The sequence below is a fragment of the Neophocaena asiaeorientalis genome, unplaced genomic scaffold, assembly GCF_003031525.2.
Source record: "Neophocaena asiaeorientalis asiaeorientalis breed wild unplaced genomic scaffold, Neophocaena_asiaeorientalis_V1.1 scaffold606, whole genome shotgun sequence".
NCBI lineage: Eukaryota > Metazoa > Chordata > Mammalia > Artiodactyla > Phocoenidae > Neophocaena > Neophocaena asiaeorientalis.
Window position 1 is genome coordinate 3,212,884 of NW_020173687.1, and position 15,401 is coordinate 3,228,284.

Genomic DNA, 15,401 nt, shown 5'->3' on the forward strand with positions numbered 1-15,401 from the left:
AGGAAGAGAGGATTACTTTGGGGTGTCAGGAGATTTATTTGGGGGTTTGACAGGTGAGAAACATGAAGGGTATGAGGTGATGGGGAGAAAAGGAAATTTGGAGAAGAGATGCTTTGAGTTACTAACAGGATCCCCATTAATGTTTGTGGACAAGCAAGAAAAGATTGCAATTTATTTCTAATCATTTTTGGTTGTGGAATTTGCTTCTTTTAACGTGATTCCTTGCAAAGCCTGGGCCGCACACGGCACTGGTGTGTGTTAGGGCATACTGCAATCGTGTTCTGGACCATCCTCTGGGAAAGGGCTTTCTCACCACGGGATGGGCACTGCTTTGTAGTTCATCAGGTATTTTTACAAGCGTTTTCTCCTTTGAGTTTCTGCGGAGCACTATGGAAAAGGCACAGCGTGCATTTTTACATGTGTGGATGCTTAGGGCTGTGCTCCTCGTGAATATTAAGCTCTGGCCACTCCCTAAATGTACATAAACATTCACCCTGTGCCGCACACTGTGTCCGGCAAACAAACGTGGTCAGGCACAGCTCCTGGAAGAAGCGATATTGAAAAAGACTCAGGAAGGATGAACGGGAATTATTTATGAGATGAATGACCTGGGGAGCGTGTGCGAGGCCGGGCAGGGGTGAGGATGTGTAGTCAAGGCAGCCAGGGAGCTCTCCCAGACACGCACTTGTGTGATTAAACCAAGTCACCACCGGCAGGAGCAGACAGAACTGACTGGCCTTGTTCCAGTGCAAAAGGCCAGGGAGGTGAAGGCTGGACCATTCTGGCCTCAAATAATCAAATGCTTTTTTCCTCCAAGGGTGAGAGCTGCCTGGTGTCAGCTCCTGCCTCCAGACCCTGCCTCAGTGTGAAACATGGCCTTGGGGCACAGGGGTTGCAAAAGCATTTGTGTTAGGGTAAGAGAAGTGCTCGGAAGGCAGCTTCACTAGTCTGTTCTCCTCTCCCAGGCCTGAGCCCCTGGCCTGTGTGCAGCTCTGTGCAGGGCGCCCTAGGGTGGGGGTGGGGCAGTGAAGGAACGGCCCCTGTAGGGGCAGGGCCTCTGCCCAAGGAACTGCTAAAATCTGCACACTGTACCTTAAAACTTAGGAGCATTTTCATTCTACACTGTAACGTAACTGCACCTGTCTTACGGCTTTCAAAAGCTGAAGTGGGGCTTCCCTGGTGGCTTAGTGGTTGAGAGTCTGCCTGCCGATGCAGGGGACACGGAGGGCAGATGGCTTGCCCGGAGAGCCGTGCTGACAACCAGCTGGAGGCAGGAAGCCTGGAGTTCAGAGCCCACTGACGCGCGAGCTCTCACAGCGCCCACCGGCTCCTCGAGGAGGAAGGCTGCGTGAACGTCACTCGCGCCACCCATCTGATGCGTGCCATCCACGTGGATGCTGTGCTAGACGCTGCGGCGTGGGGACCAGACGCTGTCCTTGGCTGCAAGACACGAGCTCCGAGCGCGGTGACCGGGGGAGCCCGAGAGTAAATGCCACACAAGAGGAAAGGAGGCAGGACCTGGAAGGGCCGGGTGGAAGCGGGGCTGAGCGGGAATCCCAGGGTCAAGAGGCCGAGAAGCCGGCAGCAGCAGGAAGCAGTTTCCGCCCAGAGATTCTCAACATGTGGTGCCTGGACCAGCAGCTCAGCGTCACCTGGAACTCGTCAGAAGTGCAGGCTGTGAACCTGAAACCCAAGTCCTCCAGGTGATTCTGATGCATGCTCCAGCCTCAGAGCCTCTGCTTCAGGAACAATGAGATAAAGAGCACGGAGGGAGGGTGACACTGGGCAGGTCTGGAAGGCGGGGAAGAGGGGAAGGGGGTTACGGTGGTAGAGCCCGCTGCTTCTCTGTCCAGCCAACAGACAGGATTTCCACCTGCCTTATTCTTGGTGTGAGAACTCTGTTCGTGTTTGAGCATCAGTGTGCTTTGGAAGGGTTAGTGAATCCTGCCTGGTCTAATCCAGCCTCTCCTGTTGATGGTTAAAGATCAAAAAAGGAAATCAGCTGGGGACTTCCAGGGAAGATCATGTGGATCTGTAGCGGGTTGAATGGTGACCTCCGGAAAGATATGTCCACACCTCAACCTCCAGAACCTGTAAATGTGACCTTACTTGGACAAAAGGGTCTGGTCTTTACAGGTGTAATTAAGTTAATGATCTTGAGATGAGATCGTTCTGCATTTTCCAGGCAGGCCCTAAATCCAATGACACGTGTCCTTATAAGAAACAGAGGAGAAGACACAGAGAAGCCATTTGAAGCCGAGGCAGAGGCCGAGTGAGGCAACCACAACCAAGGAAGGCCTGGAGCCGCCAGGGGCTGGAGAGGGGAGGAAGGACCCTCCCCGGAGCCTGTGGAGGAGCTCTGTCCTGCCCACACCTGCATTAGAGATCTGGCCTCCAGACTGGGGACAATATGCTTCTGGTGTTTTAAGTCAAATTGTGGCAGTTTGTTACAGCAGCCCCAGGAAACTAATACACCACCTGCCTATGTACTCTCGGAACTATTTCCTTCCTACTGAACACTGCTGTCCTAAATGTGCCTTGCTTTATCCCTTTACTTGTTTACTTCCTGTGTTCCCGCTGGGCTGTGAGCACCAGAAGGGCATAGTCTGGCTCCAGATCTGGTGCCTCGTAGGCGCTCTGCAAAGATGTGTTAAGTGAATGCACAGAAGAAAGTGGCATAACAAAGATTCAGACGCATCTTCTGACTTCAAGTAGATATTTTGTACTGTGTACATTAGCAAAGTTACAAGATAGATGGAAGGTCACCCAGCAATAGTACAGCACCAGGAGCCTGGTGCGTGTTAAATAAAACCAGATGAAGCACATGTCGCGGCTCCAAGCCGTTGCGTAAAATGGGGCAGACCTGAATAAACGGCTCATTGAGCCTAAAGCAAGGCTTCTCAGTCTCGGTACTGGTTACAGCTGGAGCAGAATCATTCTTTATTGGGGTGGGAGCTGTCCTCTCGCTGCCTTGTGGGGTGTTGAGCACCATCCTGCTGTCTCCCTACCAGATGCCAGAAGCATCACCACCCCCAAGCCAGGTGTGACAACCCAAAATGTCTCCAGACATTGCCAGATGTCCCTGGGATGCAGGAACCATTGCTCCACATTGAGAACCACTGACCTAAGGAATCTACACATGGACAAGTAAACTTGGCCTCCTCTGAAATCAGGGAACAAGAACCGCCCCCCCCTCCCCCGCAAGCCATAGACGCTGACAGAAGTCCACCAGCTACAATCAGAACAGGCTCACAGCAGGAGACTGCCAGGGGACACACATGATTTCAATTCACGGAGACGCAAGAGGAGAAGCTGTGAAAGCTGGGGACGGAGCAACAGGCTGCCAGGGAGAAGGAGGAAGTGCTGTGCGTGGGCAGGACAGAGGAGGGGGGAAAGCTACAGCCCCCTTATTGCCACCAACCCGGTGGGACAGGTCCTGAAAAATAACCTGGGAATCATTACTGCAAGTGGACAGAGCAGAGAAGTGACAGGCACAGGACCCAGTGAGTGCTGGGCCCATGCCCCCACTTCTCACGAGGTGCCGCTCCCACCCACCTGGAAGTGACCACAGTCCATATCGAGGCAGGTGGTGCAGAGAATCTGGGGAGACAAGTGTAGTGCCGCAGTGGGGGTGATGCTGGTGGTGGGGGTGATGTCACCTCACATTTACGGGATACCTGCTGCGTCCCGAGCACCGTGTTATCCAGGTCAGGGTACCCAGAGAATGTCAGTCGTCACCATCCAGCCTCCATCTCCAACTCTGAAAAGAGCATAAACAGGAGAAAGGATTAGAGACATAACAGGTGATGTTGGAAGACCTCTCAGCCCTTTCTCGAGAAACCAGGTAAAAATTAATGAAGGCAGCAGAGGCCGTGGCCATCAACGAAATGTGGTTAATGTAACAGACACCCGTGTCCCACCACTCAGCTTTAGGAGATGCCATGGTTGTTCTGTACTTAGAGCAGACCTTTTTGATTTAGTGAATAAAATAATACCAAGACATTTTGAGTACCATTTCTGTTCCTCTCTTTCCCTCCTCAGTGGAAACCGGATTCTTAAAAGTGATGTATATCCTTCCCTTTTGTACTTTTGATAATAGATGTGCATCCAGAAATCGTACGTAGTATTGTTTCCTGTGTTACTTTTATGCAAATCGTATCTAAATGGACATGTTCTTTTTCACTTTCTTCTCCCTCCCCCTCATACTTTGTTTTTGAGAATTTTCCAGGTTGATATGGGAGACCTAATTCAATCACTTCAACTGCCACAGATTAGTCTGTTGCATAAATTACCTTGTCCAATCCCCTATTAGAACATTTAGGTCATTCTCGATTTGTTAACCAAAACAACAGTGCAGTGAAAATTCTGGGACGCGTCTCCTTGTGCATGTAAGAGCGTTTCTCTAGGCTACAGATATAGGAGCGTGTTGTGCGATTATAGGGTATAAATGTTTTCGGCTTAACTAGGTATTAACACATTACTTTCCAAAGTAGCTGAAACAATTTACACTATCAATAATGGCAGGGCAGGAGTTGCTGCTTGGCAGAGTCTTGTTTTCTCAAATCTTCAAGGAGCTAATTATTCCTACACTGTTTCAACAGTTCCAGTGCATAGAGAAAGACAAAACTCACTTGACTGTTTTTATGAAGGCTGTATAACCTGGAAGCCAGGGCTGACATAGATCACCACAGAAAAGGTAGTTAGAGAAGGTTTATGCCAACAGCTCGAACGTAGTTAGTGAATAGAAGCAAATGACACACCATGATGGTGTGCACAGTCCAGGAACTGTTCCGTTTAGGAAACTTTTAAAAATGCCTTTACCAAATTAACAGGACGAGGGGAAAAGAAGCATGCAATTAATAAGCCATAAATATACTTCATTAAATTTAGTATCCACTTCTGATACTTGAAATGGAAATAGGGGATATGCTTTATAAATATTTTTTAAATACACAGTTCAATCCAAAAATTACCATCATAATTCATTGTGAAAATGCTACAAGTGTTCCATTAGAGTCACAAAGTTATGAGTGCCCTTTATCACTACTATTGTATAACATTTTTCCAGAAGTGCTAAACAAAGCAATTAGACAAGAATATAAAAGCAGTCCTGAACGTTGGAAGAGACAAAACAATCATAACTTGTAGATAATAAGGTTGTATTCTTGGAAAATCTCGAAATAATAGAAAAAGTGGGCACTGTGGAATGGGGGCTTGCCTCCTTCAGCCCTGAGCCTGCAGAGCCTAGCGTTGGCCTGGCCCAGAGTCTCTGCTTGATAAATGCCTGTGGATGGGCGCAGGGTGTCGAGGCCAGCATTCCCCAGAGCACGCTCTCTGGAAGGAGTGCAAATCCACGTTATGGGATAAGGCATTCCATGGACAAGTTGGGTTGGGGAGCATGAGATGGGATCAAGACAAATGAGTTCATTTACCGCAGAACATCTTAGATCCTTTAATGTAAGGATACACATCATGACCCTCCAAGAGTCTCCCAGCCATCATGACTGCAGAGCCCCTTGCTTGGAGCACTTTGGGGTATCCCATATCATGGAACATTCTGGGATGGAGTACGCCCAGAAGAATATTCAACAAACTATTAAACTAGGGGATGGGATTTGGGTGGTCACTAATTTGTCTTTGTGCTTTGTGTTGTTCGAAATGTTTACAGCAAGTGAGCAGGTATCATTTTATACACACATAAGATAAAAAAGAATAAACGCTAAAAATGCGATCTTTTGCTGAATGTCAAAACCAACTTTATTTTACCAAATCATGGATTCTACAGAAGTTGTTTGGAAAGATGAAAGGCCATCTTGAACCAAATGGAAACATGTGAAATAGCAGAACCAGATTTTTGGTACTCAGATTCCACCTTCCCCACTTACTTATAGAGGGACTTCGGGGAAATCACTTCACCTCTTTGAATCTCATTCTGTGACACAGCCATCTCACAGGGTGGATGCTTCAACGCAGTAAGACGTAATAAGCCCCCAGTCAGTGTTAGCTACGTTCACTATCACTAATGTTGATGGCCCTAAATTAAATTGTGCCACCTAAGTATGTCTCGGTGTTTGAGGTAGTTTATTCCAACCTGTTCAAGTCATCCTCTTCTACGCCCAAACCCCTCAGCTTTGCTAAAGGACCACAGACAAAAGGTTTCAGGTGGGTCCTGGGTTTAATCACACTCAGATTTGGCAGGTTCCCCGCTGGCCTCCCTCTGGCGTGTGCTTGTACCCACAGCCCGTCCCCTCCCAGCAGGGCTGCGGCGACGCTGAGCAGCTATGGAGAACCCAGCCTGGGGAGAGACTTCGCGAGGCACAAGCATGCTGAGAAGTCGGCCCTGCAGCTGGGTCTTGTGTCTGTTTATGGAGCAGTTATTACAGTAACATCTGGATGCCTTAGATGATACCGGGAAAAGCAAAGATTATGTTTAGCTGTCTGATGTATTTTAAGGGATGTAGCTTTTATTCTGCATGATTAGGAAGTAATTAGCGGCTTAAACTTGATGCCTTCACTCAGTCGATTCCATGACTCTCTCCTAGTACAGGATGAGGAACATGGTGGAATTCCTTTTATTAAGAAATTACCGTTGTCTACCCGCTGTTTATAGCCTCAGTGCAGAGCTTTCTGTCCTTGTGTTGAATAATTGATCACTTAAGCTGACTTTTTTATGGAGCCCCACGAGTCTTAGGAAAGGCAAAATGAACAAGTTAGCCAGTGGCCTGACCCTCTAACAAGCTGCACCCAAACAGTCCCAGCCACCGCCCACCAAGCAGAAGAGAATAAAAGAAAAAAACAGGAAAAATACTAAACTCCAAGAGTAGTGTAGGACCAGAGGGGTCCTCAGGATTGTGACTGGGTTAATCTGTGTGCGGGTCCCACCTCCACCGTGCAGCCTCCGTTTCCATCTAAAATCAGTGCTCTCCTCAGCTGCGAAGTGGAGCAGGTGACAGTACCAACCTCATCGTGCTATTGGGGGATCCAGGAAAGAGACCACATGAAGGGCCTGACACCAAGTGGGGTACGAAGTGTCACACACAGAGGAACAGATGCATGCACATACGAGTGCAAGAACATGTGTGTGTGCACACATGGACACATACACACATGAGCGCTGGGATTAAAGTGGGAACCACCTCCAGGACTGCTGTGAGGACTAAATGGCAGAGTGCACCCAAAGCACTTGGAATGCGGCCTGGCATATAACACAAGCTCAAAGAACAGTTCTTGCTGTTATTATTATCAGTGTTAGCTTGGTTTTTATTTATTCACAAACCAAAATATGTCAAACTCTCACCCCATCTTACTCTTTGGAATATACATGCTTGCTTTTTGCCAGAAAGATTCTTGCCAAGGAATGCTTTTGCTCTATGTATTTAGAAAACCCAGCCTAACCTACTCTTGGCTTTACACCAGGAGCCAAGCTGGCTCTACCTAAGACAGCACCCCAACCCTCCCCATAGGAAAGCCACTGCCCCTCACCAGACCACTGCCAGGTAACGCAGCTGAGGAGAAACTCCAAATGCCGGAAATGGATTCTCCCAATCTTCTGCATATAAAAAGGTTTTTAATTTTTTTAAACTGAATCTCATTAGTTTACAACTCCTAAGTGTGACTCTGCTCCTTTCCCTGGCATTCTTTTTGAGATCAGGAAAAATACAATTTTCCTCCTTGACGAAAGCAGGATTCCATGTGCACCGACTTTCTCTAGGTAACACAGCCTCAGCCCTATAATTAACATCCCCGCCATCCACAGCCTTATAATTAAACGTGACATGCACTGGACGGGGAGGAAGTCACAGGAAGGCGGGAGGTGAATCACTGGGCTGGTTTCTGCGGCCCATTTCCCAGGAGCCCACAAGGAGGGCGGGAGGCCGCACAGGGAAAGGGAGTATCCCTGAAGCCAGCTGGAGGTCGCCGGTGCCCCCGCGATCACTTATTTCCCCCGGCGGTCTGTTTTCCAAGGTGCTTCATGGAACATTAGGCAAGCAGAGCCTGATAATGGCTGCAGAGTCTCTGTCCACCTCCTAATATCTACATTGCCCGCGGAAGACACAGCTACTCCGTCACACAGGCCAGGGCTCGTGCAAAAGGAAATGGAGAATTTGTCCCGAGTCCTTGCCCACTCTTCAGCCTGACCATTAGTTTCTAGAAGAATACAGGCAGGGAAAATCTCGGGGAAGCTTCTGTGCTCGTTGCCGTGGGTGTGGTCCTCCCGCCCCCTATGGGACCTCTGGCTTATAGATCTTCTGGCTCCCCAGGTTCTTCCCATTCGTGCTCACCCGGCATCCCACCTGCCCCCTCCGTTTCCCGGACCTTCTGCAGTAAGTTGGAGCCACATGTCTGGATGGGGCAAATAGACCAGTAAGTTGGAGCCATATGTCTGGATGGGGCAAATAGACCAGGCACATGGGGCTGCCATGCTGTGAAAACCATGCATCTCCTTTTTCTCTTGACTCCTCTTCTTTGGCAAACTTTGCAGGATGTTTAGTCGGGATGAAGCGGCTGCATGGTGGCAGAACCCCCTTTAGCTGGAGTGTGGCGAGCAGAAGTCCCCACCCATTGGCACTGGGCAAGCCCTGTGATCGAGAAGGAGCCCTTTCTGAGGTAAGCCACCGAGGGTGTCGGGGTTATCGCCTGCCACACTCCTATTGCCACTTGAACTGAAATAAGCACCTACTGTCTGCCAGGCACTGGATGGAACATTCAACAGCATAGAAGAAAAGACAGGAAAAACGAACAGGTAAACACATATTAAGAAGCCTGACCAATTCTTTGAAGGGCAACAGGATTATGTCCTGGACAATAGTAGGGTAACCTGTCTATCTGTTCTGCTCAAGGAAGGCCTCTCTGAAGAGGGACATTAGGGCCTGATGATAAAATTCAAGAAACCAGCCCTGCCAAGTGTGGGAGGGAGGGCAGGGCATCGCAGCAATGGAACATCTTATGCAAAGGCCCTGCGGTAGAAGAGAGCGTGGGACTCGCTAAGGAACAGAAAGGGAGCCGGTGTGGCTGCGAATTGGTACGGGCGTGGACCAAGGGAGGTGGAGGATACAGGCGGGGACACACCACAGGGGCTCCTATTTTTCCCAGTGAGAGGACAGTCCATTGGAGGATTTTCAGCAAAAGAGACATGATCTGATTGACTTTTAAAAGGAGCACCCTGGCTGCTGTGAGTAGGAAAGGCTGCATGGAGGCAAGAGAAGCAGCAGGGAGATGAGAGGGAGCCAGTGGGCATCGCCCCCGTGGAAGCTGACAGTGGCTCAGGGCAGTGGCCGGGGAGAAGGGAAAAGGGTCAGACATGAGAAAGTTGTCACGGCCAATTAATCAGGTGCCACCAGTTCTCTAGGCATGTCTGCCCTGTGCCCCACATCCAGATGTTCACAGCTCCATTTGCTGAGGTCCCCGGCCCCTGCCAGCAGCAACTCGTGGCTTCCAGCCCGGTCCCCTCAGAGGGCACTATGCCTTGACCCTAAGGAAAAACCGGAGGCCCTTGGAGCCAGGGGAGAGCGTCCTGAGAGGCAAGAAGGCCTCTCACGTGGCTGCTGTGTCACAGCACAGGCCGGGTGACCCTGGCTTTCAAGCTGTGCCCTTCCAGACACAGATCTTAATGTGCCCTGCGCCCAGCACTTAACTCTTTCTCCGCCGTCCCTTTGTTCCCTTTGGTTTGAATGTTGGCAAATGGCCTCCTGCAAGTTCTCTCCTTTCAAGCAGATGTTCTCTGCCCGGAACGTGTGCTCTGCTCCTTGAGAAAGTCACTCTCAAATGCGATTATGCCTCTGAACTTCCTGCAAAAACTTGTTAAACAGGCAGATTCCAGGCACCCATTGCTCACCCACCAAAGCAGACCGCTCAGGAAGGGCCCCAGGCAGCTCGTGTCCCTAACAGCCCCTCGGGAGACCTCAAGGAGCAGCCAGCGTAGGAAAGCGCCGAGCCGACGTGTCGGAGTGCGGAGGTGCCTCCTTTTCCTTTCCCCGAACTCGTACTGAGGGACTGCAGCGCGACCTGGCGTGCACGGCCCGGACTTAGCTCTGACCTCACAGGTTGCGAGGGGGTGGTCCCCATGAGAGCCCCTCCCTTCAGATGCCAGCCCAGTGCTCCCGGGTCCCCAGGCCACCTGCACTTCTGACCCACTGGCTACAGATTTGGGCTCCCACAACCTCCCTGGGTTCAGTAATTTGCCAGGAGGAGGACCCTAGAACTCAGGAGACCGTTGTACTTAGGGTTAGCATTGTAACGAAGGACACAAGTGAAAAGGAGCCAGATGAAGAGATGCTTAGGGCCAGGCCTGGGAGGGCCCCAAACACAGAGCTTCTGTGCTGTCTCCCTTTGGAATCAGGGCTCGTCTCGTCCCCCTTCTAGCACATGGATGTATATCACCACCCAGGAAACTCACCTGCACCTGGGGTCCAGAGCTTTCTCTGTAGGCAGGATGACTGGATCACTGGCTGCACCACTGAACTCACCCTCTAGCCCCCTCCCCTCCCGCAATGTGTGATATCACAGAGGTCTAAGCCCCAGTCCTCTGACCACATGATTGATCTTTCTAGCAGCCTCATCCTGACTTATCTCATTAGCATAAACCCAGGTCTGGTCCAAGGGGCCCCCATGAATAGCAAAGATACTGCTGTCACCCAGGAAATTCTAAAGATGTAGAAGTTTCCTCTCAGAAACCAGGGATAAAGGCCAGACAAATCCTTTATTGTATTGCAGGGATGTCTGTACTGCACAAATGCTGGCCACTGAAGGATTCTGAGCTTCAAGAGAACCAGTGGGATGCAGCCCCTAGGCATAGGAGACCCCCACCTGCTTACCAGAGGCCAAGGTGCCAGGAATAAAAGACAGTATTGGGTCTGGCCATTAATCATGGGGCGTTGCTTGCTATGGAGATAAAGGAGTTGAACTGGGAGAGAATTTGGAGAACATTCTGGAAGGAGCCTATAGGAGGGCAATGCGAGTCTCTGGGAAAGCCAGGGTGCCTGAAGGGCAGGCCGGGCTCTGTGGTCTCCATGTCTCTCCAGGACCACAGGCAGGCACAGCTCGAAGGCGGGGGAGAGGAGGAGGGGCCGTGTCAGGCACAGGGACCACCATCTGCACTCAAGCGCTCTGTCCACTTCCAGGCCCTGAGTTTCCATAGCAACTCCAGCCCTCACCCTCCCAGCCCCACTGCCTCAGGCTTTAAATGGGCAAGTGAAGGAGAGAGGATCAAATTTGGCTTTTCGTTGACTAGGACCAGGATCCAAGAATTAAACTGCTCCTATTTAAGACCGTTCTCTCCCAGCCCCGTGAGAAGAGGTAATTTCACAAATTAGCCAAGAACCCTGAATAAGTTAACCCCTCTGCGGCAGGAGTACGACTCCCTCCACTGCAGAAGGCTTGGGCCCGCACATTCCTGAGGCTTTCTGCTGCCCTTTCCCTCTGGGCCTGTTCAAATCACTCCAGCTTCTCTCCAAGGAGCCAGCTAGGTCTGCTGGATGCTGCCAGCTCCAAGGAGTCGTCAACATTCAAAGTAGCGACTTGGGCCAGGAAACATGGAAAGGGGAAATTCTGTGTGGGTGACTAATGGATCCAGCATAGAGCCACTCCCCAGTCACAGCCACCACTTTAAAATTAATTTCCAGGTGACAACAGCCGTCTGACTATAGACAGCTCAGCACAGAGATGGCCAGTCAGGCTCACTCCCAGATGCCTGGTCAGCGATTTCCAAAGCATCCACTCCGCAGTTCCTGATTCCTCCACGAAAGCCTGGCTCTTTCCTCCCATCTCCCAGTCCCAGGACAGAATCTAGGGTGAGAGGTGAGGGTGGCCGCCCTGATCCATTGCCGATGGCAGGCCCTTCTCCCCGCTCTGCCTCCAGGCCCCCAGGTGAGTAAATTAGGTAAAGCTATTGGAGTTCATCTGAGGCTGGCAGGTTTTCCTGGTCAGCCCGACCTCCACAAACACCTCCACAATAAGATTTCTATTAGGGAAAAATGGCTTCAGAGTTTTAAGTGTGTTTCCTGCCCCCGAGTGCCATGGTTTTAATTAACAGTATCACCAAGTGGCTCTCCCTGGCAAATGGCAGCAGTGGAGGCCCGAGGAGGAAAGAGCAGAGCAACTTCTGTTTGCGTGAATCCTGCCAGCACGGAAGCTGCATCTCAGGGTAGAGTGACGGCAAAGTGAGCTTTCAGGCCACAAGCATCTTCAGGCAGAATCCGGGCTGTTTCGGCCTCCAGGTGCAGCAGGCTCACACAGTCCATGCCACGGTGACAGGCAGGGCTGAGGCCATCCCTGGTTTGCTGCAGGAAAGGCTGCAGTGAAATCCCAGCTGCAGTTGGCACACGGGCAGCCAGGCTGCACATTGGCACAACAGAACCCCCCCGGGCCTCCCAGGCCCCGAGGTGAGTGCCAGCCTTGAGAAAATCAATCAGCTGCAGCTCTAACTAATTACAGGCTCAGCTCACCCCACGACTGGCACCATGAGAGGCAGGGCTCTGCATCCCGGCCTGGCAGAGCCCTCAGTTGGACCAGCGTCCAGCTGCAGCGTGGCTGCAAAGTCCCCCCCCCTGCCGTAGTGGCGGGGGAGCCACTACCAGACAACTCGCAGGGGAGCCCCTAAGAGAGCATTTCATCAGCTGCTCACCCAGCAGGGTTCTTTGAGGCACTTATTAATTTTCTTGTTAATAACAAAAAGAGGGAGGGATTCATTGTGTCAACCCCTGTTCTCTCCCTGACTCTCAGTCTGTTTGGCTTCGGCCAGTCGTGTGAGAACGACCCCCGACCAGCAGTGCAGATCAGGTAAAAGGCAGGCAACCCTCATTATCCATATATTATCAATTCCTGGAAATGCTTTGCAAAGCAAATTTTCCTCGGAAGCTCATATCCCATTATGTGAAATGGGAAAAAACAATAACACATTCCCAGACCGTCCAAAACCCCCCAACCAATTTTCCAGGCATCACTAAGACACTCCAAAACACCTACATAACAACACACTAAGGATTTTTGCGTAACGCAAACATGTAAAACACCTACTTTCTAATTAGTCCACACCGAATGAACTCATGGAGGGGAATGTTTACATGCAGTATTTAACTGCACTGAACAGAACCAGATTCGAAATCTATTTTCTTTCTACACTGCAAGGGGCAGGTATAAAACGTAACCCCACAAATGCAGGCACAGATTGAAGATAGGCTCTCCGTAAGTTAGAGCGCGGTTAGGAGTACCCCCAGCGCCCTGCAGGAGCAAGCAGGGCACCACGGAGGGCTCAGCCCGGGAGGTGGGGGGATAACACACACACCTGCCTGCACAGCCTGTGTGTGAGGCCTGATGGGAGGAGAGCCAGGGCGCACTTGCAGCGCTCGCCCGGCCTGCATCCGGCCTCACAGCCGTGCCGTGCTTTCCACTGCACATCCTCACAGATCCATCTCAGGGAAGTTTTATTCTGTGAATGAATTTGACAAGTCATTAAGGTGAGTATTCAGGTCATGGAAGTGTGGGTGGCGAGGTGCTCAGTACTTGGTCTCGTCTCCCCAAAGTTCCTTGAGCAATAACTGTGTGTCACAGGGACGACTCTGACCACGGGGGGGAGGGACCAGCCTTCCTCTTCCCCTTACCTGCTCAAGAAAACGGCCCCTCCGCTGTTTTCCCCACATCCACCTCATCCCCACGCCAGCCCAGGCTGGTGTGACATCACCAGGAGGAGGGACGAGGCAGGAGGAAAACGTGGAGCAGAAAGCAGGACAAGGACCCCTGAGGATACCTCAGCCAGAGAGTTTGGGGAAGAGGAAGTCCCTGGAAAAGGCACCGGTGAGAGAGCGTGGGGGAGGGGAAAGCCAGGAGAGGGGTTAAGGTGTGGAGAGGAATACTGACCGGACCTTCTGAAAGTTCCTTGAGAAATTCACACTGGGGATTCACTCACCTTGAGGGCTTTTGGTGGCTGGACTGTGCCTCCCTAAGTGGGACACTGATTTCAGGCAGGACAGGGAGAGCCCCGGCTTCCGTTGGAAAGTTTGTTTCGGTTTGTCCTCAAATCCACTGTTTCGTGCAGCAGCATCCAGTTTTCAAGCGGGCCGTGTGCGCCCCCAGGAAGTCTCGTGTTCGCAGTGTACCCCAAAGGCACGGGCCAGGGTCACAATGCCCGGTCACCTGCAGCAGGTGCACCTGGGCTTCCCGGGTACAGGGACCTGCAGCCCTTGCCCTTTGGATGCTGTGGCCATGTCTCCACTGGGAACGTGTGCCACGTGCATCTTCTCATTGAAAACGCACCGCTACCCTATCCCGCTGCAGATGAGAACTAAGCCCAGAGCGGGCAGGCAGCTCCCCAAAGGCCCTGCCGACCTCAGTGGACCGGGTTTGGACCCAGGCTGGATGATTTATGTAGGTATATATCTACATTGTTTATATATGCATCCGTATGTGTGCATAGCTATGTGTACATGTAGGTATACACATATCTGGGAGTATATGTGTATCTATGTGTACATGTAGGCATAGGTATATATGTACGTGTACATGTATGTGTGCCTGTGTATGCATATGTACATGCCTATGCGTGTGTGTATATTTGTATGTCTATGCGTAGGTCTATGTGTGTATGTGTAAGTATATATATGTGTGTCTATACGTATGGATGCGTGCTTATAGGTACTTCTCTGTGCATGTCCAGAGCAGAGCTGTAAAATCCCCACAGACAGGAGGCAGGTGTTTCATGGCCGTGTCACTAGAACACATTCTCCAAGGACCCCTCAGTTACTACCTGCTGGTCACTTTTGGGTCCCCACCCCGCCCTCCCCTGGGCCCCATTCTGGGACTCCCAACCCTCAGCCCTACTGCACGGGTCCCACTTTCCCCAGAGGCTGCCAGGACCCCCGGCTGCTTCCCTGGCCACATCAGGCGACTGCAGGAGGACAGGATGGGCAAGGCCTTGAGGGGAGGCCTGGGAACTGGCAGAAACGAAGGCCCCTGGAAGGAAGTGAAATCCCCTCTCACTTAACAGCCTAATAAGGATTTGAACCAGAGTCTGCGAGGAATTGTCAGTTTAACTGTTTTCTCAGATGTGGAGACCACGTCTCGGCTTTAAAGCTCCAGGAGAGGAACGTGTCAAACTGGAGAAGGGAGGATGGAGGCCTCTGGCGCCAGCTCCGCCTGGCCTGAGCACCCCCAAGAGGCCCCAGGAAACTGCTCCGGGCCTCCCTAGACCTGGGGCTGAAAGGGGGGTTGGTGGGGAGGCGAGAGCCAGATGTGCAGGTGAGAGAGGGGGCAGCCACCCACAGGAGACCGCTGGAAATGATGTCAGCAAGACATAGCGAGGAGCCGCTTGAAGACTTGAAGATATTTCCAGATGCCTGGGCAGCCTGATCCACTGGAGGGAGGGGCCGGCGGAATGAGAGAGTCTGCGAGGGTCAGAACCGGATTCT

General features: G+C 51.4%; 1 long non-coding RNA gene across 1 annotated transcript; it reads left to right on the forward strand.

The window, feature by feature from the left end:
* The first annotated feature begins 13,612 nt into the window (after nucleotides 1–13,612).
* Nucleotides 13,613–15,172, forward strand: LOC112402988 (uncharacterized). Its single transcript, XR_003003804.1, has 3 exons — nucleotides 13,613–13,791; nucleotides 14,272–14,361; nucleotides 15,039–15,172. It is a non-coding gene; the product is annotated as an uncharacterized LOC112402988 (long non-coding RNA).
* The last annotated feature ends 229 nt before the right edge of the window (nucleotides 15,173–15,401 follow it).